The 26,624-nt window shown below is 52.2% G+C and overlaps 1 long non-coding RNA gene across 1 annotated transcript; it reads right to left on the minus strand.

Annotated features, from left to right (window-relative positions):
- Positions 1–11,038: 11,038 nt before the first annotated feature.
- On the minus strand, positions 11,039–24,851 carry LOC133230068 (uncharacterized). Its single transcript, XR_009730729.1, has 6 exons — positions 24,674–24,851; positions 22,984–23,120; positions 22,304–22,409; positions 19,957–20,066; positions 14,783–14,930; positions 11,039–13,702 (listed from the first exon to the last, which is right to left on the minus strand). It is a non-coding gene; the product is annotated as an uncharacterized LOC133230068 (long non-coding RNA).
- Between the last annotated feature and the right edge of the window lie 1,773 nt (positions 24,852–26,624).

The following is a 26,624-nucleotide window of genomic DNA, read 5'->3' on the forward strand; positions in this document are numbered from 1 at the left end:
AAGCACCACTGGCACTGAGTGGCGAGGTGCTGCCATGCCCATGGCACCCAGCATGCCCGTGGCACAAGAGCGCTGACTGCAGGGCCCCTGCTCGTGGTAGCCTGGCCCGCTCCAATGAGATGGTGGGCACGGGAGGAGCCCGGCCACAGGGGGACAACTGCCCTGCAACGGCCCCGCCCCCGCCCCACAAAGGCTGCCATCACAGTGACGTCAAGGGACTCCCTGGCGTGGCGTCACCGTGCTGGGTGGGGCCACCCGCTCGGGAACCCAGAACCAGAAGTCAGCTGCTTCTGGGCCAGTCTTCGGACTGGATGGATTCAAGGGGGGGCCATCTGAAAGCTGTGCCCCTCTCCCACCAAGAGCTGGTGTCTGCACACTGCTGCGGTGGGAGCCCTGGACTGAGGATGCAGTGAGCAAACAGTCCATGAAGTCAGCATTGCCCTCTGAGTGTCTGTAGGTCCTGCCACTTCCTGGGTCCTCCAGGATCAGGTTGGAAGTGTTCCAGAGAGCCCAGTAAGTGCACCCTGGGGCCCATGCCTGAAAGGTGCTCTTGTGCTCCTTTTTTCCCTGTCCGCGGGCCACGGCTCTTAGGAGAAACAGCACAGAGTGCATTCCCACCCAGAAGGCTGCATCACACGGGGTATTATTCCCCCATAGCTGAAGCTCCCTGGGCTGGAGTAGGGAAAAAAGGCAACTTAAGATAATGCATGGCTCACGTTATCTCCACCACTGGGGAGCAGGATGAGGGGCACAGTGGCCAGGAGTCATTCCCCAAATCACGCCGGGCAGTGGGGATGGGGAGGACCCCGGCAGCTGTGCCCCTCCATGAGAGCCTGCACCGCACTACAAGCTGGCTTCGTTGTACTGAACAGAAACCAGGACATCAGTATCTGAGATGAGCCATTTGTAGAATTTGGTTTTCTCCCACAAAGGGCTGAGTTCCGCCTCTCTGAAACCACCGGGCTCCCCTCTCTGCCATAAAGCGTGGGGTTCGTCCTTGTGAGTTGTGCTAGTGCATGCACTGAGTGTCCAAGCCACGGGGATGACACAGAGAGGGTGGTGGACACGGCCCCTCCCCACAGGGACAGACACCGGGGGCTGTGTGTGCATCCTTCGGAGACTCCTGGACCCTGGGTGTCATGGTTTACAGGCGAACAGGAGTCAGCTGACACCATGCATGGAATTGGGGAACGCCCCGCCCCTCCCAAGAGCACTTCCCGAGGGCCCTCTGTCCTAAAGGGATACAGAGCAGCTCAGGCTGGTTTCTGTCTCTGATTCCTGCCCCCACCCCTCAGCGCCGTACTACCTAGGAGTAAATACACTAGGCAGTTCATTTGTCTCTAACATAAAGTTTTTCAAGCACTCTCCATGTGCTAGGCACTGTTCTAAGGACTCTACAAGCATTAACTGCATCATAACAACCTTAGAGGTAAGTACTCTTACTCGTTGCCTCTTACAGATGAGAAATCTGAGGCCCAGAGATGTCAGGGACTTGCGTGAAGAAACCCAGTGACGTAATGGTAGAGCCTAGATTCCAACTCAGGCATCCGGGCTCCAGAGCCTTGGCTGGTAGTTGCATAAACACAGGCTGATTGATTAGCATGTGAGGACCACGTTGGAAACATGGGAAGGTGGGAAGTGACAATAGGTCACTAGCTCCTGCTAAGCCAGCAAATTTTTTAAAAGATTTCCAACAGGTTCCAATCCACTTGGCCTGGGGTGGGGCCCAGGAATCAGTACTCTTTAAGACTTCCCAGATGACCCCACCATGCCGCCAGTTTGGAGAGCCTCTGCTCTTGGAAAGAGGCTCACCGCACATGTGCTATGCAACCCTGGGCCATGCGCTTAGCCTCTCGGCCTCAGCCTCCACATCTGGGGAATGGGAACGCTGTGGCTTTGGTGACTGCAAGGAGCCTCACGTGTGCACAGCGGCAGGGGCCTGCCACACACTGCCAGCTCCTATCACCAAGCACAGGAGCTCTTGGCACCCAGGCAGAGACGGGCGCACCAGTCTGCTCGGGCAGCCGTAACAAAGCACCACAGACTGGGGCTTAACACTGGATTGAGCCTCTAACAGTTCAGAGGCTAGAAGACTGAGATCAAGGAGTTGCAAGGCTGGTGTCTCCCGAGGCCTCCCTGGCGTGTAGACGGCCATCTTCACCCTGTGTCCTCACACGGCTGTCCCTCTGTGTGTCTGCGTCCCCTCTCCTTCTGAGGACACGAGTCACAGTGGATCAGAGCTCATGTTAACTCGGTACCTGTGCAGAGGCCCAGTCTCCAGATACAGTCAATCCTGAGGTCCCAGGGCTAGGGCTCCAATACATGAACTTTGGGAGGTGGGGAGGGTGTTACAATTCAGCTCAGAGCGTGGACAGAACCCGTCCTGAGGTGCTTTCTTGGGTACACAGCTGAGAATCCAGAATCTCACACTGCGAGGTGGGTGGTTCTCACTTAAGAGAGCATTTGACAATCTCTGAGCCTGGGTTCCCGATCTGGGCTTTGCCCCTGCCAGCCCTCCGAGGGTTAATCCAAAGGTCTCTGGAGTTGGGGGGATTTACTGCCCCCGGACCTTTATCATCTCACCCTGACGTTGAGGGCTCACATTTCCCACTTAATTACTTGTCCTGCAATCAGAAGAGATAGCTGGCTCTGTGCTGAGTTGGCTGCAGCTGTGAACTGTTTATTTACTTTTCCTCAGCCTGAGAATGGCTATAATTTAAAGGTTCAGATCTCAGCTACCCTGCCTGGTGCAAACCCCGCTTAAACACTTCCATATTGCTCGGGTGGAATGCGCTGGAAGCTGCCCCCACTCCCCTCCCCGGACAGAGAGCACTGACGAGGCAGGTGTTCCTGGTTATGGAGGCCGCAGGGCTGGGGACGGGGGAGGCTGCCCACCATGACTGCCGATTCAACCGTCCACCCCAAGAGCTCGCAGGAAGCCTAGAAGCCAGAGTCGGTGTGAGGACTGCAAGACAGCAGAACGGACTGGCCCCAGACCACCCCACTCCCACCACAGTGGTCCCGGCCACAGTGGAAGCCACCGCTCTCACTAATTCCTGTGCCAAATGGTGTAATTACCACTGAAGTTGTCAAATGGTATCCAGATGGTCTCGCCTTTCACACCAGCGGTTTAATAAGCTTTTAGGCGTGACCTTGGCAGCTTGTGCTCCACCTGCACACCCCCTGGTTTGTGAAATCCGAGCGCACAATTAGATCAGATAATGAGTGCCCAGGCCACCAGCCTTGAACTCTGCAAGCCCTCTTCAAGGGGCGCCCAGAGAGTCACCCCATGCCACTGACAAATGGCATGTGTCCCACCACAAACGGAGGGCCCCTGTGCACGGCCCCCGGAGGCCTGCTAGGGAGATCACAGAGACCCTGAGGGGGCCAGCGGCACATGTTGGGGGCCAGGCAGCTCCCCAGCAAGCTGTTTCAAGAGCTGAGTTCTGGCAAACCAGAGGCTTGAGCCTGGCCATCTCCTCTGAAGACCCAGGCAGCCCATCAGGGAGGAAATGCTTCTAACGCTGCCACCCCATCAAGGGGGAACCCCAGCATGGGAGCCACCTGCTGCCACAGTGTTGCCCCTTCGAATACCTTGAGCCTGAGTAACTCCAGAGCGAAGCTTTCGGCGACCGTGCACTGAAGAGTCACATCTCACTGTCATTTTGAAAAGTCAGTTATTCTTCCCCGGTGTGGGGCACACTGCTCTGGTGTGCACACAGCTAACAGGCCTACAGCCAGCGCCAATCCCGGGGCTTCACACACAGTGACTCATCTAATCCTCAGACGACCTGGGTGCTGCCTTTATCCTCCATTTATAGATTAGAAAACTACAGGGAGGGAAAGTGACCTGCCCAAGGTCACACAGCTAGGGAGCAGCAGGAACCGGATTTGAACCCAGGTGAGGAAGCAGACATCACGAGTGCACACAACTATGATCCCATTTGCGTAAACAAATAATAGTTATCGTTTCATTGTTATGCCTGTAGGAAAACAAGCTACGTATTTTAAAGCTTCAGGATTTGTGCAGAGGTTTAGAAAATGACAAGCAGCCCAAGAAGAGCCCCCACACTGATCATCTCAGTGCTCTGCCAGACCCAAGAAAATGAGCAGATTGAAAGAAAAGAGCAAATCAGAAGTGTGTGCTGTGATGGGTTGGCGCAAAGGGCAACCGGAGAGGAGCCAGACACTTGAGCTCTTGGCCAGGGAGAGAGGTTTCTGTGGGACAATCTTGTCCCCAACCTTTGCCAGGTCTGGTTCCCGCAGACCTCAGAGAACTAGGGGAGGCCAAAGCACAAAGGGAAAATGCAAAATGTCTTTGTTCCGACTCCCTCATTGCATTTGACTCTTTCTAGGGCATCAGCATTCCCCTCACAGGCATCCTGGGTTTTCATGGACCCATCTCAAGGTGGCATCGAAAACCTACTCTTAAGACTGTACTGTCATTCTAAGACGTGAATGACTGACATTTAGGAAAACGAGATTGCAGTTCAGGTTACCGCCTTAAGGTCAATTTGGCTTTTCAAATAAAGACACCTTGAGAAGACTCAAGACAAACATGATGCATGGAAAAGTCATCATTTTTGCTAAAATAATGGGAGGGACACAGTGGCTTCTTAAAATGCCTCTGCAAACAGCACGAAATGTACAGCAAAGATGATGTGACTTGGGGTGAGCAGACACCCAAGGACCACGCCTGGCCAGGCTGGGTCCACACTGCTGGGAGGAGGAGTTTCTTCTGTTCAGGTTCTGGGACAGAAAATTCTAAGGAAGCCTACTTTATGTAAGTGGTTCATTCCAGGGGTGACATCACCTGGCAGGTCACAAACTTACTCCAGCGTGAGCTGGGGGACTCCTGGCCACAGCATTAGGACTCTGAAACCACCGCTATGAGACACATGCAAAAAGCCAATCTGTCTCAGAACCCTCCTGGCCCAACTAGGTGTTCACAAATGGGACATCAGTGGTGGACCCACCTCACCACCCAGGGTGTGTCTGCATGTGTGTGTGCCCCTCTGTGTATGTGTGCTGGTATGCACAGGTGTGCATGTGCATGGGTATGTGTGTGTTATGTGTCCAAGTGTGTGGATGTGATTGAATATGTGTATGTGAGTGTGTGTGTTCCTCTTCAAGAGAAAAAAAGTCTCAGGAAGACAGCATGAGACCATTTGGTCAGCCACCATATTTCACGTTTTATTGCACCCCTGCTTTGGGAAAACATAAGCCAATAAACGTGAAACCAGCTCAGAGCCTGCAGCTTCCTGCTTTGGGCAACAGAAACCCTGGGATGAGAGAGGACTGCGAGATTCTGACAACAAAGCAGAAGTTCATAAAAGACAAGAACCTGAACTCTGAGGGCTCCACTGGGCTCCCCTTCCTGCTGACTTTCAGAAAAGGGCATAGGAGCTGGACAGACAGGGAGCGAGCCTGTCCGAGGTGCCCTCCCCTCCCCCATCACCCAAGAACCTGCTGACTGCTAGACAATCAGGCCGCCGGCTCCGGCCTCTTCCACCAGCTCCATGCCTGTCTTTTCACAGACTGGACGGCGGTGTGGATCTCCCAAAGGCCCAAATTCAAATCCCAGCCCCACGAGGCATCACGAGGTCCTGGTGCAAGTGAGGAATCCCTCCCGGCCCCTGCAGCTTCTCTATCTGCGGAAAAGCTGGACCACCACCACTGTCACCAGCCCTGGTTCCGCCTGCGGGCCTCTGCATCGGACTGCACTTGCTCCTCGGGGACCGGTGACGTCGGGACTAGTGCCTGGCCTCACGCAGGAAGACCCGGGCACCAGAGGAATGTGGTGGGACCGTGTGGGGCTCGCCCCGGCACTTCCTCTGCTGCCACCCCCATTCCCAGGAGGGGCTCATTGCCCCCATCTAACGGGTTGCCTCTGACGGGTCTTGCAGGATTTCGTCCTCACTGCTGTAAGGTTTCCTCGTGAGAAACACGAGCATTTGCCTAGTCTCTTCTGAGTTGGACACGACCAAGCGTGACACTTCTCTCACACTTCACTCACTTTGTTAACTCACTATGTCCTAAGAAGGGCCAGTCTCTCTCGGGCCCTGACACATCAGCTCTGAGAATCCCAGGCTCACTCCACGTTTCTTGATTCAGGGCCCCAGAGAACAGCAAGGACTTGAGTCCCTTGTATTACTGTCGACATTTGGAAACTCCCAATGCAAAGAGCTCTAGCTTCTAAAATGAGGCCTCAGAAGGTGCTCAAAACAGCCCGTCTCAGCTTTTGACTCCAGCCCTCTGAGCTCAGCGTGGTCTGCCCCGTGTTTACGGTTATCAGAAGCTTTGTGAGGAAGGTTCTGTCGCGGAACATCACTATGGGCAGTGGGAATTAATCCTTTCCTGAACCCACTGTCTGTGCTGGCTGTGTGCAAAGCACCCTAGGATGTCTCCCGACTGCCCTGTAAGACTGATAACATCATCCCCAGTCAGTGGAGGAGACTGAGGTTCTGAGAGGCTCCAAGACTCAGGATGACCAGGACGGGTAGCAGTGGGGACGAATCTCAGCCTGTCTGACTCCAGAGCCTGCCCAAGCTGCCAGGCCAGCCTTTCCCCAACTGTTCCAGGTCAGAAGAATTGCCCGAGGCCTGGTGTAAACTGCGTATGATGGATCCCAGCCCACTTGAATGAGTCTGATTCTGAAACGTGCGGCCTGAGGTTCTGCATCTTCAAACAAACAGTACTGCCCAACTCCATCACAAAAGTAGATTAATTACCGCTTCCATGCACATTCTGTGGCTTGATAAGAGCATCTTTCAGATGTTAGCACTGATGGGAGGTGGGAGGACAAAAACCTAGCCCAGGCTAGGCAGGCAGGCCCTCGCCCAGCCCTGCACAGCGCCCCCAAGGGCCGTGCGGGGCACTGCGACCCCCAGCCCCCTCGGCAGGGAACCCACCCGCTGCCCCTACAGAAAGAATGGGCGGAAACTGCAGCAGGCAGGAACTCACCCCTGCCATTTCACAGAGCTCTGCTGGGGAGGGCCCGCAGAGGAGCTGAAAAGGCCAGGGACGTGAGCCGGCCGCGCGCGGGGACCTGGCAAACAAAACACAGCCCCCCCAAAGCAATCGCCCGCCAAAATCTGCAAGCTCATCACGGTGCCTGGAAACCTCGGTGGGGACACAATACAGGACGCATCCTGCTCGGCAGAGATAAGAGAATTCCCAGGTTCTCACTGCCCAGCCTCTCCCTGGGGACAAAAGAGCTGGCAGGGAGCTTGGAGGAACGTGAGAAAGATGCCCGAGGCTAACACTGCCGGAAGCTCCACACGGCACTCTGCACCCTGCACCTCTCACCTCTCACTCTGTTCTTCTCATCTCTAACCTGTCACCCTGCACCTCTCACCCCTCACCTCTCACCCTGTTCCTCGCACCTCTCACCTTGCATCTCTCACCCTTTGCTCATCCCTGAAGTCAGCCCTCTGACTGACTAATCTTCAAGCACACCCTACCTCTGGCTGGTCGTGGGGCGCTGGGCAAGTGGCCTTGCCTCTCTGCTCCTCAGTTTCCCCACCTGCAAAATGGGGCTACAGGTGGGACCTACTGCCATTCCCTCCTCCAGGTTTTGGGGTGATCAATGTTGCGTTTACGTCCTCAGCACTTTCCCGTGTCACCTGGTCCAGCCCTCAGCCAATCACAGCTCAGTTTAATCCAAATGCTGAGTGTTTGTTTGCGCAGGTCACAAATGATTAAAAAATAAAAAAAAAAAACACAAGCCTGAAAGCCAGTACTTACAGCACACTTCCCATACGATGCCCTGGGAGGGTGGTGCTGTCGTCTGACCCCCAACAGTCGAGGCCACTGACATTCAGAGAAGTCAAGCCATCTGTGCAGCGTCACCCAGCAGTCACCAGGGAAGCACGTGCCTCCCCAGTGCAGGGACCCAGCCCTCAGGACCTCTCCGGGAAATCCCTTCCCCCGTTCCCCTCTGTGTCCCCAGAGGATGCCAGCAAGGCAACTAGTTGATGGGGGGTTAGAAAGCAAAAGTCTAATTGACTCAGATTTCATTTCCCAGGTGGTTCTGAGCATGTGGTATCCAGAACAGGCAGGATGCGGCTCCATGCTTGTCGAGGTCGAGGCTCCTGCCTCTCGAGGGACCCATGCTGCCCACAAGGTCTGCTTCCTTCCCGCCAGGTACACTGAATGAGCTGGGGGCAGAGCCAGTGTGTCTTGGGGGAACTCAACAATAAGGGGTGGGAGGCAGAGCCCAGCTAGGAACCCAGCACCTGTCCCTGCTCTCCAGGCAGAGTGGAGGTGCTGACACCCTCAGAACCCTAGTGGGGCCACCTGGTTCAAAGTGCACTGAGTCCTTTAGTCAGGACAGAGCTGACCCCGTGAAACAGAAGCCTGGGGTGGGCAGGGGGTGCAGGGGAGTCACACATCCCTCTGCCAGGCTGATGCCCAAGAGTGCCTGCCTCTCTGACATGCTGCACATGCCCCAGGGCACTTGAGCTCTGAGAACCTCCAGGAGCCCCATGAGTTGCATATCCTCTCTTGTTCCCAAGTCTAGAAGATTCTGGAACCCATGAAAACCAACTCCAAAGCCCAGAGCCTTCTCCACAATTTCAGGGGGAGATTTTAGGTCTCTGTTTAGAGCTCTGAGAGTTCCTGTGAACCACATCCCACTGGAAAGTTTAGAAGCCCTGCCCTGGAAGCCACCACTTCCTCCCTCCTGGTGCCCTCCCTGGGAGGAGCTGCTGAAATAAACAGGAGTGTGGGAAGGGGGCTGTGGCAGACCTTGTGGGTGTGCTTCCCACAGTCTCTGATGCCCACCTTCTCCCGACTGTGTACCTTACCAGCCTCCCTTGCAGCTAGACTCAGTCAGTGACCCACTTCTGACCCATGAGATGTCAAAAGAATCTGTTGGGACACTTATGGGAAACCTTTTGCTTTTCTCATAAAAAGACTGAGACCCTGCTGGTGCAGTCCTGGAAACCTGTTCCACCCCTTCCCCTCGAATATAGATGTGATGTCTGGAGATACAGCAGTCATCTTCAGACTGTAACAGGACAGGCAATGGAAATGTGGCAGACAGAATGATACTGCCCCATCCCCCCACCCCCCGACAAGAAATGCTCACATCCTAATTCCCAGAACCTGCCAAAATGTCAGGCAATATGGCAGAGGGGAATTAAGGTTTCTAATCAGCTGACCTTGAAATGCAGAGGACATCCTGGACTTCCCCACATGAGCCCAGTGTAATAACAGGGTCCTTAAGAGTGTGAAATGGAAGAAGAAGAAGTCAGAGAAGAGCTGTGATGAAGAAAGGGGGAGATGCAGAGCTGGTCTGGAGGTGCAGGCAGGAGCCAGGAGCCAAGGGGCACAGGAGTAGGCCAGGAGGAACAGAGCCCCGTGAGGTCCACGCCAGACTTCTGCCCCCTAGAACTCTGAGAGAAAACATCTGTGTTGGTTTAAGTGGCCAGGTCTACGGTCATTTGTCACAGCAGCCCCAGGACCCTGACACAAGCCATATGAGATGCTGGCTTGCCTTTGTCGAGCAAATGAACCAAGGCCAGCAGCTGCCTTCCTCCAGACGTCTTGTTGTGTGAGGAGAATGACTCCAGGCTGGTTTAAGGCACTTCAAGGTGGACTCTTTGTGATGTGGAGCTTAACACATTTCTAACTGGCATTTGTGTCAGCTAGGGAAGCTTTCATCTCAAAATTCCTTTTGTGAGAGGGAAACACCATTGCCAGCTAACAATATGACTTGAGCCCCAGGACAGCACCCCAAGGTCTGACAATGGACACTGGGCGGCCCGGGGACCTGTCCAGAGAAAGGAAGGCATAGTGAGGTCAGAGTTCCCTGAGCAACTCTCTTCAGAAAACTTTCCCTCCATATAACGCCCTAAAGCTTTCAACATTCTAAAATGAGAAATGGAACGTTAATTAAATGTTTGTTGAACCATAAAGTGGACCTAAGATGAAAAAGCTGACTGCAATAAACAGAAGAGTGACCTTGTCTGGGCAGTGTGGCCACACCATGGCAGGGTCCCCGTGTTCATAGTGGCCCCCCGAGAGGACTGCATGCCACTTCTCCAATTTAATGGCCGCTCGGGATAGGGCTCCTTGTGTCTTACTTCTATGGCAGACTGTTCATCATTGACGTGACCTCGCTGACAGCCCTTTTCAGAAATACAACTTTACTGTAATGTAATTTCTGAATTGCATTTTCCTAACCTATTTTATCACTCACTTTACAACTGGGTTTTGAGGAGTGGGCTGTGGGAAGATGCCGTTGCTTATTTGTGACATGCAAAGAGCCTGCGAGTCAGGAAGGGACATTTGTTGGGGACCCGCCCTCTCTGTGCTGGATGCAGGGGAGCCAGGACTCAGGAGAGGGTCGCTCGGCGCCAGAGTGGGCAGACATTTGATACTCACTGCTCCCGCCCGGTGTGGCCTGACCCGGTTATGGATGAAAGAGACGTCCAGTGAAAGGTCTAGCAGAGGCCCGGCAGGTGACCAGCGCTCAGCAAACGTTAACTATTGAAATGCCTTTCTCTGCAGCACTCCTGGCAGCCCTTGAGGTAAGTCTAGAGGGCATTCCCACACTCCAGGCCAGGAATCGGAGGCTGAGCAGGGTTCTGGGACAGCAGGAGAGTGACTGCTCTCCACCCCCACCAGATGCACCCGCCCACCGTGGTACCACCTTCCTCGTTGCCCCTCATGACAGCCCTGCGAAGGGCCTTGTGCTGCCCACCATTCTGAGATGCGTGGAGACAGGGGTGAACACAGACAGCCCGATGGCACTTTCTGGGCTCTGACCTGTGACCTCACAGCCCGCCGGCCACAGCAGAGCCTTCCCTGGCCCCAGAGCGCAGCGAGGTCGAGGAGGCTGTCAGCCAGGAACAGAGAGAAGCCCCTCCCAGGGCCCGGCTCTGAGCTCAGGGGCCCGACTCACAGACAATCCCAGATTGACCGGGAGCCCAAGAGAGGTGTGGAACAGAGAAAGGAAGCAGTGGGCAGCCCAAGACCCACCCCAAGGGCCTCCCAGGCTGTGACCACAGCGGCCAGGCTGCCCTCCCCCAAGGCTGGCCCACACACCACCTCTGCCCACCCTGGGGAGACCTTCCTGAAGCCCCAACAGCAGCCCTGAGCCACGGGGCTGGGGTCCTGGAGCCTGGGGAGAATCTTGCAGGTTGGACCACTGTCTGGTTCTGACACCGTATGACTCTGGGCAAACCCCCAACCTCTCTGTGCCTCGAATTCCTTCCCTGTGAATTGAAAGTCATAAAAGAAGCCCCTTGCTTTTAAGGGAAGCGTTGGCCCCAAACAACAATCCTTTATTTTCCCGACTGGTAGAGACATATTAATTCACTTTATTTTGAAAGAGGCCATGAGTGAGATATCCAGAATGTGAAGAGATAAACATCTCATCAGAAGGGTTTCTGTACAGAAAAGTATCTCTTTCCGCTTCGCATCAGGAGAGCGTCACGTAATCGTCAGATGTGACCCGCGCCACCTCGGCCCTCTGCTGGTCGCCCAACCGCATCTGTTCCCCACCCCATTCCTCCCTGTTGACAGGATTCTGGTTTTGTTTGGCTTGGCAAGCGACCCGACTAAAAATATGCAGTTTCCCAGACTCCTTTGCAGTGAGTGGTCAGGTGACATGGTCCCAGCCGGGCGACGGAGGTGAGCTGCCCCGAGGGGGCCCCTTCCAGAGGACAAGACAGAGCAGCGTCTCCCTGGCCCTTTATCCTTCTTGGAATGCCAGAGTCTCAGAGGCGTGCCACTCACCTCAGACCTGAGCCCACAGGTCCAGAGCCCCGAAGATGGAGAGAACCAGGGTCCCTGCCCGGTCCGCCACCCCTGCCTCCCCCGCCGGGGACAACACCCCTCTGTTATCTGCAGCTGACCCACATGCACCTGAATACTAGGGCCTCATCATTGAGAGTAAACACAATAGAGGTTAGACAGGCCGTCTCCATGGAAATAACTCCCACCTCCCTGCTGTCTAGCAGAGAGGATTGACATCAATACCACTCAATCACAGCGTTCTCTGTCTTCTTTGGAGCACTGAAAAGTTGGTGCCTCTATTCACTGACGTAAGTATTTTATTTATTTGGGCTTATCTATTAATTTTCTTAGTGAAACCAGCCTTCAGGTTTCCCAACGCACAATGTGACACAGATCGTGGCGCCCCTGAGCTGTTGCCTCCTCCTGGGGTGCTGACAGAGGGAGCTGGCCACTCAGGATAGGGGCTCGGTGTCTCTGTCCGTGCAGCTGGGATGCCCAGATGGCGCCTGCTCGGCTCTGGGAATGTGGAGCTGAGCTGAAAGCAGCTACCTGCCCCGACCTCGGTGATCTGGCCAAGGCTATGGTCTCTGATCACGTGCCCCCTCGTCCACCCTCCCTGTTTCCCGTTCTGTCCTCATGCTCCCTTTGCCCAGGCCAGTGCTGGGGACGCCGCTGCCCCGTCCCCACCACAGGCTAAGCCCCTCACATCTCCACTCAGAAGCTCATCTTAGGGCTTCCCCCAAACCCCTTACCTACACATCAGTGCCCCATCCAATGCTCCCCCAAAGCCCGCAGCTGTCCAGCACATGTCTGGCCTCCCCGTGGACTGAGGGCCAAGACAGAAACCACCTTGTCTGTTGTTCACAGCTGTAAACCCAGAACCACCCAAGTGCTGGGCAGAGTCGGGCTCCACAGACACTTCCTCCCCTGGAATGACTGCCTGCTGACCAAGAGGGGGGACACAGTCATTTCACAGTGGCTGCGGTGGAGGGCCGAGGGTACAGCAAAGCCTCGTCTTACCAGGTCTGTGTTTTCTCTCCCACACGCCACACCCTTACACCTCCCGAGCTTGAGGAAAGGCTGAGGAGCATCTCATCACGTGGGCCCAGGTGTCGTGCTGGGAGAGATGCTCACCCCAGGTCACCTGGAACAGCCCAAAAGGACAGGAAGGAGAAGCGAAATACCCAGAATCCCCTGCACATAAGCCCTGAGGCAAGGAGGTGAGCCCCTCGTTGGAGGACAGGGAACCACACTGGAGGAGAGGGAAGAGCTGGTGCAAAGGCACTGAGGCCTTGGAGGAATGAGAGTTGTGGGTGTGTCAGGGAGCACAGCGAGGAGGACTGAGGCTAGATGGTAGTGGTGGTTGGTTTTTATAGCATGAGATTATCATTAACTCTGTTTATAATGACAATGTTTGTCCAGCACCAACTATGTTCCAGGCACTTTGCATCCACCATCTCAGTCCCACCAACCCCCAGGAGGCAGGCCTTACAATTATCCCCATCTTTAGAAGACAAACCTGAGGCCCAGAGAATCAAACTGACTTTCACAGGACACCTGACAAGAAGGAGCAGAGCTAGAATCTCAGTCTAGGCTCCTGGCTCCACAAACATCATTCCCAAGGCCCATTTACACCACAACCCTGCCCTTGGGCAAAGTGAAGAGAGCTGCTCAGTGTCCGGTGACATGGATCAGTCAGCACATCCTGCTGTGTAACAAAGGCACACAACCTGGGGCATTTCCACCCCGCGGCTGAAGTGGTCAGCTAGGCGTCCCTGCTGACGCTGGCTGGGCTACTTACTCGTCTGAAGTTCTGCTGGGGTGAATGAGCATCTCCTCTCCGTCCTCAGTCCAGGAGCTCAGGCCCTGCTCACACAGATGGCAGAGGTGCCCAAGGACTAGTGGAGGCAGGTAAGTGTGCCTCCAAGCTTCTGCCTGAGTGACGTCTGCCAGCACCCTATTGGCCAGAGCAAGTCACAGAGTGAAACACAGCTTCCAGGGACAGGGAAATCTACCCACCACTTAATAGAAGGAGCTACAAAGCCCTCAGCAAAGGCTGAAGCCCTGAGGCCACTTATGCATGCATTCCACCTGCACAGGTAAGAAAAGCCCAGAGCAGGGCCAGAGGAGGCACTGGGGGTAGGGGGAGACAGGGGTCTCTCTGAGCCTGGGTCCTCCCCCAGGCAAAGAAGGAGTGACTTGTCCAGGGTCCAGCAGGAGGCAGTGGGGGAGCTGGAGCCTTTGTCCAAGCCCTCTGACTCCAAGACCCCTTCCCCTTGAGGTGTGAGCCTGGGTGGATCACTAGGTCCAACCAAGAAAAACAGAAACTTCGCTGAGTATTTAAAACAGAGAATTCAATATGTGGAACTGGTTGCTCTGATGATGGAAAACGGAGAAGCCAACCAGGGGAGCTGGGAGATATGCATCACATGGGCAGGAAGCTGCTGGCACCCTGGGGCTGGAAGGACAGAGAGGGGCCCCAGCTGGCAAGAGCCTGCCTCTGCAGCAGCACACTGCTGAGATGGGAGCCCGGGCAGGGGGCGATGGGGGGCGGGGAGGGGGCGAGGAGGAAGGGGGGCACCCGGCTTCTCCCTTCTGCAACCCTCCCTCCCAGCTCTCACCAGCACCTCTCACCAGCCAGACCCAGCAGGGAGCCTGGGCACCCAGCAGGCAGCCAGGGGAATAATGTAGCCCTCAGCCCGTGCACAGAGCCAGCCAGGAAGGGCTGAGGGCACAGAGGGAGCCTCCTGGGAACAAGTTGCCTCAGTCTCCCTGGTCCCAAGCCAGCGCACACAAGCAGAGCCCTGGTTCGGACCCAGGAGGACTGGGTGGGGGAGACTCTGCACGCCCAAAGCAGGCTCCTGGGGAGGCCCAGGCTGTTCCCAAGGCAGCACCCGCGAGGAGCAAACGCCTACAGGGAGATGCCCAGAGGACACTCAGTCAGTGCCTACTGCGGCTGGGCTTTCCCTTCTTCCAGCCTCTGAGGCAGGAATGGCAGCCGGAGGGAAAATCAACGCCAGCAATTTGAGAGACTCACCGGAGTCACCCGTTTCCAGGCGGCCCCTCTCTCTGCCGGTGTGCTCCTGGGCTCCGGGAACCAGCCCACAGACGGCCGTGACCCAGTCCTCCATCTCACACATGCTAGGGGTCCAGCCTTCTTATTCACAGTCTCGGATCCTCAGGACCTGAAAAAGAAAGATCACCAGCTCCATTTTACGTAGGAGGAAACCTAGACTCTGGAAACTTAAACACCTCACCAAGAGTCCCCAGGGAAGGAGAGCAGAGCCCTGCGGGAACCCAAACCTGCCTGAACGCTCTGCTCAGGCCCCAGCCCTGCCTCTCAGACTCAGCTGCCATCACTCTATAGTACTGAACTGGCAGGGCCCCTGGGGTCCTGCTTTGGAAGGCAGGGACTATGATCCCCCCGCCTGGATTCAGACCTTACTTCTGCCAGCCCTGCACACACACTGGGCCTCCTGGGAACCCCACTCAGTTTCCTCGACTGTCAAGAAGGGACAAGGACATTCCCAATTGCATCATCACGTTGTGAGGCACCATCCAGTTATCCTGTGTGACCCCGGCATGTTCAAACTCTGGATAGACACGCAACGATCATGCCGTTTAGATTCCAGTGGGGAAACACAACTCGCAAATCATCAAAACTGGGAATCTGTCATCTGACTGCGTGTGCAAGGTTAGAACTCCAAGAACGTGTGTGTGATGAAATGAACAGCAGCACTGACCGCACTATCCGAGAAGTTGCCCAGCCCCGTGGGACTGGGTGCCCAGGAGGCCTCCCGCTTGTGGACTGGTCTCAGCTACCCCAGACGAGAGCGTGTCCCGTCTCCTCACCAAGCCAGCCTCCACCGCGGGCTGGGAACAGACCTAGGGAGAGCAGCCTGGAATGTCTGGGGCCTCCCATCACTCCTGCCTGGACACCTCCGTGCAGAGGCGGCGATGCGAGGCCACTGAAGAGTGGCCTCCAACATCATTTCTCCAAACCACACAGAAGACGCTGGGCAAGTTTGTTTCTGAGAAGACAGGCAGGGATTTGAGTTTCTGGCGCTTGTTTGCACAAAGGATTTCAGCCGTCTTTCTCTTGACACGCAGCTTAAACACGTTAGCTGACCCTTAAATGGAATCCCCATGATGCCCCGGCTCCCTCCAAGAAAATTTCAGGGCAGGGGGTGGGAGGGGGGATAAAATGCATTGTGTCCTGTGGGCTTATTCCTGGCACTGCCAGTTTAGGGTTGATGACTCCATGCCAACTGTGTCTCCTGCTTTATTTGGGTGTCTTTTTCTCTTCTCCTTTACCTTTTAACTAAAACACAAAATAAGCATTTTGATTGCCTTCAGCTGTTAAGAGGGAAGTACATCTCACCCCCGCCCCCCAGCCCCTGGCTGTTTGCTGGCAGAGATCAAACGTGAATTTCTCAAAAAACAAAAAGTGGAAAGTTTACAAATACAGGACTCAGCATCTGCAACAGTGCACCATCACTCCAAGTCAGGGATGTGTAGCCCAACATGCTTGCCGGCAACCAGGCTTCCCGTGCTCTTTCTGTAAACCCACATGCAAAGATGGTACCAGGGCCACTTTCTGCCCGTCTACCAGAAAAAAAACAAAAAAGAAAGCCCAGAAGAGGCAATAATCTTTGCATCAGCTGAGGCCCCATCAGCCTGGCTGGCAAACTGAAACATAATATTTTAGGCTGAAGTTGATCACATAGGTTTGCTGAATTCATTTTCTGAAAGTCTTGCCCTGAACAAGTTTATTCATTTTCATGAAGTCTGAAAGTGCTTTTTCTTGTTGGGTGTCTGAAACCTGAAATATTTTCAACTAAATGAGAAAATGTTCGCTGTTGAATGACCTATTAGAGCTGTCACAAACGTGATTTCTGGAAATAAACAAGATCGTAAGAAGGTTGGCCGGAGCAGAAACGTAAGTCAGCGTTAATAGGTGGTGTAATTAAATTATCCCTTAAGCCAAGGTGCCAAGTGACACAGCTTTGTGTGTGTGAATTCTAATACAGTCACCTCCCTGGGCCTGCACAAATCTGAATGGACTTCTCTCCAGAATCACTAATTTTACTTTCTTCGGTTTCTACGTATCAAATAGCTCTCTCTGTTCTGCTAGCTAACCAAAGTTCTTGAGACAGACAAGCCCATATTTTCTCGTATCATTTTACAGAGGTTCACTTGATACAAACCTGGCTCCATAAACAATGTTTATTTTTTATGGTTTAGTATCTTGCTCAAGAAAATTAGAACTAAGTTTCATGAAGATTTATTTTCATTTTAACTATATTGTTCACTGGCCACTGCCACTCAATACTTAAATGACTTTCTCCCCAAAGGGCAACATCTTTAAAGCGGAACAGAGTTTATTTAAACAGCTGGTTTTTTGCACAATCATTTTATTAATACATAGATTGAAGTCATGAATAGTCGGTATCTTGCTCAGTTTGTAAATACATACAGGAATAAAAGCTCGCATATCATTCAATTAAATTCTTAAAGAGCAACACATGATTAATTGCTACCAGTAGGATGAAGTCATTGTACTCTGCTGCATCTACATATTCCTATGTCTTTAAATAGCATTTCACACTTGGAGTAAAATGAATTCCTGCCTATCTCCCCGCCAAGGACAAATGATAACATCATTTTTCGGAAAATAAATAAATCTTTTTGTTGCTATTGTTGAATTCCAATTTGTTTAAAATAATTATCAACATGCACCCTATTTCTTTTTAAATTAAAATAAGATATGGCAAATTATTATATAAATCAAATTAAGGAATCATGTTGTCCCATGAAGAACCAAAACACTGAAATTTCCAAAAAATATTTAAAAGTCATTTTAACATTAAATATGTTAAAGGACATGCTCATCGTTATTGAGATTCTCTCTAGCAAAGAAGTGGGGAGAGAAAAATGTTTGCTTGTTTTTGGAATAAAGTAGAAACTTTTCCAGTGGGAGAAGAGTTTCATTCATGGGAGATGGAGGTTTAAAAGCTTTAAGAAGCTGGTGATACCATTTAGCAGGTGCTGATATAATAAAATACAATGTCCAGGGTGGGAGTCCCATGTGCATTCATCACTTTCAAAAGGAAAAGACTTTCTCGAGGTGAGACTCTGGTATCAGTATCTGTACATGCCCGATTTTAACTGGTCATTTGTACACAAATAAGATTCTATGCAATACTGTAACAACTGCATTCTTCATGAACATTACAGAAGAACCATGAGGAGATCTTCTACTTGACAAAACATAGATGGGCAACAGATAAAATATTGAAATAGCTGCTAACCATCTTCCATTTTCATTCTGAACATTTCCAGAAGGTGTTTGTGCTTTAGCTGGGTGCTGCCTCACACCATTTCGGGAAGGTAAGACACTTGGTAATTAACAGTTGCCTTAACACTTTAATACTCTCGGATGGTTTGGCACATTTCAGGCCAGGCCACAGCAAAACTGTTCTTCTTGCTTTTAGAGACCACTGGATGGGCTCCGGAGAGGGGAAGGGGTTCCTGACACAACTGGGACTGAATTTTAGTCTCTATCTTCCCCACCCCCACCCCATGGGTCACTCTAGAAGTAACATCGCCATCTGCTGGACACTAAAGGAACCTCCCTAAGAGGGGGAAGGTTTCTGTTTCGGCAATTCACATTAGACCACTTACAAAATGTATTTAACATGTACAAGGCCACCACTTCGGAGACAGGACAGCAAGAACAAAATAATCAAAAGTGCAGGAAAGTGGCAATATCCATTTTGCACAAACTGGTCTGTAGCAGTTTTGAAAACTGGTTCTCCTCAATCCCCCCTTCCCAGGCAACAACCCCCAGAGAAGGTGAAAAAAGAAAGACAACTGCCATTTTTAATTTCTAAGAGTTATGAATTTCTAGAATGAAAGGGTTTTTTTTGTTTGTTTGTTTGTTTGGTCACCAGTCAGCCTCCACCTTTTTCTCTCCACACTTTCTCAGGGCTGAACTGTGGAGGGAGGTGAGCATGCATGTGCACGCGTGCGCTTACACACACACACACACACTATTCCTTTGGAGTTCTTCAATCTAACAAGGCTTCGGGAACACAAGAGCACAAAAACTGGGATAACCCAAATATTATTCTAAACTCTTTTTTCAGGCACTTAAGCAAAACAACTACCATTTTTGAAGTTTATATAACTTTTCCTTATAAATACAATCACATTCTGATTATACATCTGCATGATGTCGATTTCTGGATTTCCTTATGCAAGTAACAGTCTTGCTTCCCCCCTTCTTCCTGCTCCTAACTGATCACTGGATTGGCCTTGAAATTTGAGCATTAATTGCTTTCTCTTGGTAATTAAAGTCAGGGTATTCTTTTCATGAGAAAACGACATTGTTTTACAATTTCCCATACTCCTTGGAATAGTTTTATGGAAAGGGAAGAAGTCAGTTGTGACCTAGAATATTAACATATGTTTTCTTTACAATCCTCCCAACATTTGACAAGATGTTCAGAAAAATAAATTTTTTAAAAGAACTTTTGTTAAATGAAAATTACAATTAAATTTGTTAAGTATCAAAATTCATCCATTTTAAAAGAAAAACATTTTTACTGAATTTTATTTTCCTTTATTATGCATCATAAAAATTTTTTTAAGTGTCCTAGGAGCCTTAAAGTCAGGCTTGCTATTGCATTACAGTCACAAATTACTTCATTTCATATATATGTATATATATATATATATTCATTTCATATATATATACACACCAAGGTATTTACATTTGTAACTTAATTTCTCACTCAATAGAGTTTGAAAGATCTGGATATTATAAAAGCGAACTCATTTTCTGCTGGAATGAAATGAGAAAATGAAAATTTAAAAAATTCGTTTTATTAGGTAAATTCAGCAGGGACTCCCTGTTAGCCCCTGAAATAAACCAGCCTGCTTCTGTTTACTTTCTCCATCTTTCGGAGCCTCAAAATGAAAATTGAAGTCACTGCCATCGGTAAGCACGCTCCCCCTCCCCTTCCTATCCGATGTTTGTGTAGAAATTGTAGAGTCTCTTTTCCTAAAAGTTGAGAATGGTGCTGAGGGCCGACAGAGCGGGTTCAGACGGGGAGCCCCGTAGAAAGTTAACCGCTAGAGAAAGAAAGGGGAGGCCTGACGGGAGGGGACGACCAGGGCCAGAGCCGCAGGACAGACTGGAATACTCACAGTTTCCAGTGTCCGCTCCTCTGTCTGGGTCCCGGTGCTGGTTCCAGAAGGAAATGTGGCTCTTTGTGCAGAACTCGAGTGAACATCCAGGAAGTTGGCAAAATCACTAGCTAAACAATCAATAGAAGAAACACAACAAATTAAAGTACCAAATTTGGGTTTTTTCTCCAATAAAGGAAAAGAAAGTGAGCAGTTGAGGGGAAGGTGGGGGAAAAGGACATATTTAAATTTTTTCTCCTGTGACCTGAGCTGGGCCCCAGGTTAATCTCAGTGTGAACCTGGATACTGCTCTCCTGACCCGCGTAATATAAAGCATTATTCGACCGCCTGTAAAGGACACAGGCTTATCGCAAACCCTGAAATTCGCCGTGCGAAACGGCCCCAGTTCCTGCCGCAGACCTGAAATGAGTTTTCCTATGAAAATACACTTTAAAACTCAGCGACCCCCACCCCTAACGAAAGCCTTCGGTGACAGGAAATGTTAACCATTTTAAGCACTTTTTATTTGCATTTGCTCAGAAGCTGAGGGAGTGAGGGGAGAAATGTACTTCTAATGACTGGTGGTGAAAATCAGAAATCAGAGGGTGGCGTGAGCGTGGACCTGCGTGTTTCTGAGCTGGTGGGGGGTGAGGGGTGTGGAGTGTGCTGGGCCCTGAATTTGCCCATACAAGAGTGACCTCGCCTGAGTTCCCACAGAAGCTGGAAAGGGTTTGCATGGAGCAGCCGCGCCGCATTTCAAATTCTCTTGCTGTGTTGATAAGTTAAAGGCAGTCCCTTTCCACTCTTCAGCTGAGACACAGAAAAGGGCCCGACTTGCAATGTTTGTGGCTCTGAGATGTGTTTGTGTGTGTTTTCTCCCTGGGATCAAAAGGGAAAAAAAATTTTCCCCGAAATCAACTAAACACTGAAACTCAGAAACACACAGACTGTGTATAACATTGTCCTTCAGAAATCCATCTTGAATTAAAAAAAAAACTCTCTTTGATCAAAAGCCGACAGAGAATTACATTTTTCTCCATTCTGTTGCATTTAACACGGACTAACACAGGGTGAGTTTAAACAAACAGATGGCCTGGGCATGAATGCTCCTTTCAGTTTAGCTTGAGGTGGGTTGGATCCATGAGGGGGGTGGGGGTGGGCAGCAGTTGGGAGGATTAGTTAGAGGGTAGGAAAGCTGCAAAGTACAGGGGGAGCCAAGACAAGAATAAACCCATGATGAAAAAAATTTTTAAACTACTTCTATGCTTTGAGACTGTGACCCTCCAGCAAGTATGCAGTGTAACTGTTGAAATTCTTCTGCCTAAAAGATAAATGGCCTACTTGATTCAAGAGTGTCAAGTAGGAAAAACAAAACAAAACAAAAACCCTTCAAAGTATATTTTCAGAAGATAATCTAATGCACAATGAGCGCCCGGTAAGAAGGGCGTGCGGGGGAGAAGGCCAGCCTCTCATGGGAAATCCTGCTTCAGAGCGGTGTTCAAGCAGCCTCGGGGTGGGTCGGGGGCCAACTGAGAAAGGCCAGTCCTGAGCTGAGGGTCTTCACGGGGCATGAACTGGACCCCAAGGCCCATTAGAACGGGCTGCTCACAGCCTCCCTCCCCTGTGGGTCCCCTAAGCCACGTGAGATTCTTCAGCCCATGGGGAATATGCGGGTGTGCAGGGCCGGGTGACTGAGGTCCCTGCTGAGAGCCATCTGATCTGCACTGTGTCTCCCCCACGTGGAGGGAGGGGGGTGCTGGCCGGTGCCACTCACCCGTGGGTGATCCAGCTATGGATGCCCACCCCCCACCCCGGCCCGGCCTCAGAGACCTTCCCGAATCCTCCTCCTCCATGGAAAGAGCCTGCAGACGAGGGACCGTCGTCCTCGCCTCCGCCCCACAGCCTGGGAGCATCACCTCTGCACATCCCAGGCACTGAAAGGAGTCCCCCACCCCAGCCAGCTCTGTGGACGGCCTGCGCCCTGGCTTTGGGCGGTGGTGATAGAATGCCGGAGCCCGGTGAGGCCGCTCTCTAGCTCCCTCCCACCACCAGCAGAACAAGCTGAGCTCCCCTCCACACTCCTTCCTCCATGCTCAGGAAGCCACGGGAAGGCAGGAAGGGAAGAAAAAGCCACAGGTCATGCGGAGTCACTTCTTAGCAACCGTGCACGCCCCGCTGGAGTGTTTAGTTAGAGGCCGGGTGATATCTGGAGGCTCCGTCCAGAGAGGAGAAACCCAGACCCAGCCAGACTGCTATGTGGAAATTTGGGGGTCCTCTGGCCCCGGGGACCCTGCAACCCAGCCACCGCCCCACTCTCTCAACCTTTGCCAGGTCTCTCAGGTTCCCGGGCCCTGAGTGATACGTGTACCTCGAGTTCCTGGTGCCCAGATTCTAGCTTCCCCTCCGTGTTGGGGGCAGACGTCACCCAAGCCTGGAGCTCGCAGGGTCCCGACAACTTGGCAAAGGGAAATGAGCTGCAGGGGAAGGAAAGGCAAGAATGTTCTAGAAGGAGACAGAGCCACACACTGGGCCCAGGGGGCAAGCAACATCCACTTTTCCCCCTCACTGTTCTTACTCTAAAACACCAAAACACAAACCAGGGCCACATAAATGTATGTGTATAAAGAATTTAGTCAGTGCATGCACATACTCACACACAGGCCCATGTTTTATTTTTAATTTATTTATTTTAAACACCAGACTATTTCTTCTCACCAAAGGCCTTTTCTCACGCTGTTTTATCCCCGGCTTTCACAGAACTTCCCTCCTTCATGTAGAGGAAGGCATTTCCCACAGCCCTCTGGCTGGAATGTGCTAAAATGCTAGCATCGACACATTTCTATTTCACTTTATTGCAGAAGCGTTGTTTTATGGCGTGGGGTGTGTGGTGTGTGTGAAGAGCGGGCAGAGGAGGGCTGTTCTGCTGGGGAGGGGTGCTGCCCCGCGGTGCCGTCGGCCTCGTATAAATCCTGAAAAGTGACAGTTGAGCTGGTAGGAGAATTTGGGAAACCAACAGACAAAATATACAGAGCAGCCCGTAGGCCTCACCTTTACGAGGCAGAGAGAGCTCCTGGAATGGATGGGCCGGGACCTCCGAGGCCACTCATTAGGCACTTGATGAATTGGACATGGGGCCCACTGCCCTCCTGGGGCAGGGAAACGCTCGAAAACCAAGTTTTATTAACCTAATAAAATGAAAGGGAAAAAAAATCAAGAAAATTTCAGCTGGAAGAATAAACGCAAGGAGTATAGCAAGTTAACCTACTTTTCTTGTATTTAGAACCATTTTGGCAGCTGAGGGCAGTTCCCCCAAAGACCCCACATTCCTAACATCAGATCCCAGCCAACTGGCAATCCACTAGCCACGGCGCCTAGGACACCCAGGGATGCGTTGTCTCCACGGTCCTGAGAACCGAGAAGCCAGGAGTTTTTCATCACATTTAATGACAAAGCCTGGGAGGGAGAGAGGGAGAAAATGGCAATGAAATGTCTTTGGGGGCAAACAAGGGTTTCAGAGAAAGAAAGGGACATTGGCTGAGGTCTCAGGAATGCCGACGCACCCAAGGGCAGGGCTACGGCCTCTCAGGGGAGAGTTCCCGCAACAAACTGCAGAAGGTCTCATGCAGGCAGATGTGACAGGGTCTATGTATCCACAAATGCCTCCAGGGACCCTCAACTTGGACATGGGAGGGTGAGGGTTCCTTCTCGGACAGAGGCCAGCGTAAGCCCAGGCTTCTGGTGCTTCTGGGGCCGCTCGGACCATCTCAGTGGACCTGAGAGCCTGCTCTATTCAGGGACCTGGCCAAGCCGCTGCTTACTCCCAGGAAGCAAGGCGGCTTTACTACCCTGTGTCCTGGAGCCCCGGCTGCAGCTGGCCTGTGTTCTCCAGGCGCCCCTGCAGAGGGAGGATGTGTTTCAGCAGGAGATGCTTCAGCAGGACAGGGCAGAAGGGGAAAAGCCACCTCTTCCTGATTCCCCATTAGGCTCCAAGCCGGCCTTGCAAACAGGCAATGTGTCCATTGGACAGAATCAACAAGCCCCTGCCCAAAACCCCATCTCCTAGTCCTACTCAGCGGGCCAACCCCCGCCTCCCCACGGCTCTTCCTCTTGTCTTAATAACACACATGCACACACTACCACCATTCTACGTGTCCCAGCTTCTGGGCCAGCCTCTAACACACACACACAGACACACACATCATCCCGGTCCTGTGCACAGATAGCAGGATCTCATTTACACATGCTCCCGCTATCCAACTCCTACGGTATTTGTGCAACTCTGAAAGTTGGGATCTCTGTTTTGTTTGTTTTTAAGTTGCTTTAACATTTCGTTACTTCTGGGAATTTCTAGGGCAGTTGAACTCTTCTGGACGATAGTGTAGTGGTGGATACACGACATCACCATTTATGAAAATGCACAGAATGTACAGCACCAACTACAGATTAAGCGATATATCGATACTGCCCCATCAACTGCACCAAATGCACAGCACGCAGGCCAAACGTTAGCAGCGCGGGAAACTGAGATGGGGTGCAGGAGGGAGATGGAGACTGGTCTTCCTGCTTGGTTTTTCTGTAAACCTAAACCCACTCTAAAAAATGAAGTCTACTAATTAAAGAAACCTCATTGCTAAAGTAACATTAGGAATTTTCCTTTGCTGTTCTCTTCCCCGTGTGGTATTTCCTGGGAAAGGATGTTCAGAAAGTAGAAAAGTTCAAAATAGAACAGAAACCCTACCAGCGCACAGCTCTTCCATCCACCCCATTCGAGGCCATCCTGTACTTGGTCTAGTCTCAGAGGATGTTTTCCAAGACTGGTTTCCACAGAGAGAGGTGGCCTGCTGCCTCTGCGGTAGCGACAGCGATAAAAGCCAGGTTACTTGAACAATATTCTCATTTATTTTTTATTTTTATTCTAACGTCCCATGGCGCTGAGCGCAGTGACACGATCACTGTTAAATAAACTGGAATCTTGCTTTCATTTCGCAGCTGGTTCCATCCAATTTACAGTCAAATGTCAGCCCATCAACTAGGATTACCAAGGTCATTGTGCCCCTGTCCTTTGAGGCCAAAGAGAAAGGTTCTGAGCCTGCCTGTGAGCCCACAAGCCTGGCACGGGTTATGTAGGAGAAGCTGCCTTGGGGTGTAGACTCCCAGGAGGAAAGTTGACCTGGGGAGCTTCCTGCCCCAGTGGCACCTCACTGCAGAGAAAGATGGGCCCTGTCCCTCCTGGAGAGAGACAGAGAAGAGGAGACAGAGACAGTGAGACAGAGAGGGAGCAGTGAGGGGAGGGAGCAGAGAGACAGACAGACTGGGACGAAAGAAACAGAGACAGAGAGAACCAGGGGGCTCTGTTAGCCAGAGACTGCCTCCACCCCTCCTCCTCTCCGGGAGCTGGCTTCCGCAGCCCTGACCACTGTGAGCGTGGACGCAGGCCGTGCTGCATTTACACACTTACAAGGGGCCTGCACCCCCAGGCTGTCTGCCCAGATCCTCAGGCCCCCTGCAGAGGTGGCTCCATTCTGCAGCCACGGTGGCGCCACCAGGTGGCGAAAGCACAGACTTGAATTCCTGCCCTCTGCTCTGCTCAGAGCTGGTCTGCTCTGGACTTGCGGGTGGGCCCAGGAGTTCACACATTGTGTGTGCACGCACAGAGGGGAACACCGGAACCACCACTGGTTCCATTCGGCCTGGAGCCGACTCCAGTGCAGCATGACCCCGACGATGACCCCGACGCACGGCCTAAATCCAGCTGGCAGAAGCACCAGGAGCAAACCTGATGTCCGGTGTCCTCAAAGGAGGGTGGCGACAAGGAGTCCAGAGCTGGGGGGCGGCAGCCCCAGCAGTGGGACCGCAGCCTCTCTCCTGCCCTTGGTGCGCTCAGAGCCCGTTTGCAAGCCTGTAAATCTGGCTTAAAATTATACCTGCTTCACAGGGTTGGGAGGTGGGGAAAACAGACGATATCTACAAGCAGTACACTCCAGGAAAGAAGAGCCTCTTTAGCATTCGGTGAGGCTGTGAGCACTAGGGGGAGATAACCAGGCAAAGGTGGGAAGGGGAATGCCCAGGCGCGCCTGAGCCCCTCTCCCTCATCGCCATCCTTCCTCAGCATTCCTCTTTAGACCAAGCCACAGATGTTTTCATGGCACTTCTTAACTGGTGGTTGGCACTGAAAATAAACTTCAGCGAGCACTACTCATAAACAAGCAGTAATTGTCAGAGCTAACATTTATAGGGTGCCTCCAACAGGCCAAGCTCGGAACCTGACACCTGTTGACAGGCTCCCCCAGGCCCTTCTGCAGAGGCGCTGCTGGCACACCCATTCCGCAGACCAGAAAGCAGAGTCACAGGAGCCGTGTCGCCACCAAGTGGCTGAGCAGGCTCCAGAGCCCACAGCCAGGCCGTTTCTTCCGCCTGTGTCAACCCAGGTGGCGTGAGGGGCTGCCCGCACCGAGGCTGGTTATGAAAACTGGGAGGGAAGGAAACAGATTTCACTCCATTTGCTTCTCCATCGGAGCAGTTTTAGGAAACAGAAAGCCCAAGGAGAAGTGCTGGAACCAGAGGAGACTCTGATGAAAAGGGACTCAGCTGTGTGGGCACCAGGTGAAGCAGCCCTGTGTGGGCACCAGGCAGGATCAAGATAAGCCGGCTCCTAGGTGCACTTGCCTTGGGAGCCGTTCCTGGCATTG

This window comes from Bos javanicus, chromosome 18, assembly GCF_032452875.1.
Source record: "Bos javanicus breed banteng chromosome 18, ARS-OSU_banteng_1.0, whole genome shotgun sequence".
Taxonomy (NCBI): Eukaryota; Metazoa; Chordata; class Mammalia; order Artiodactyla; family Bovidae; genus Bos; species Bos javanicus.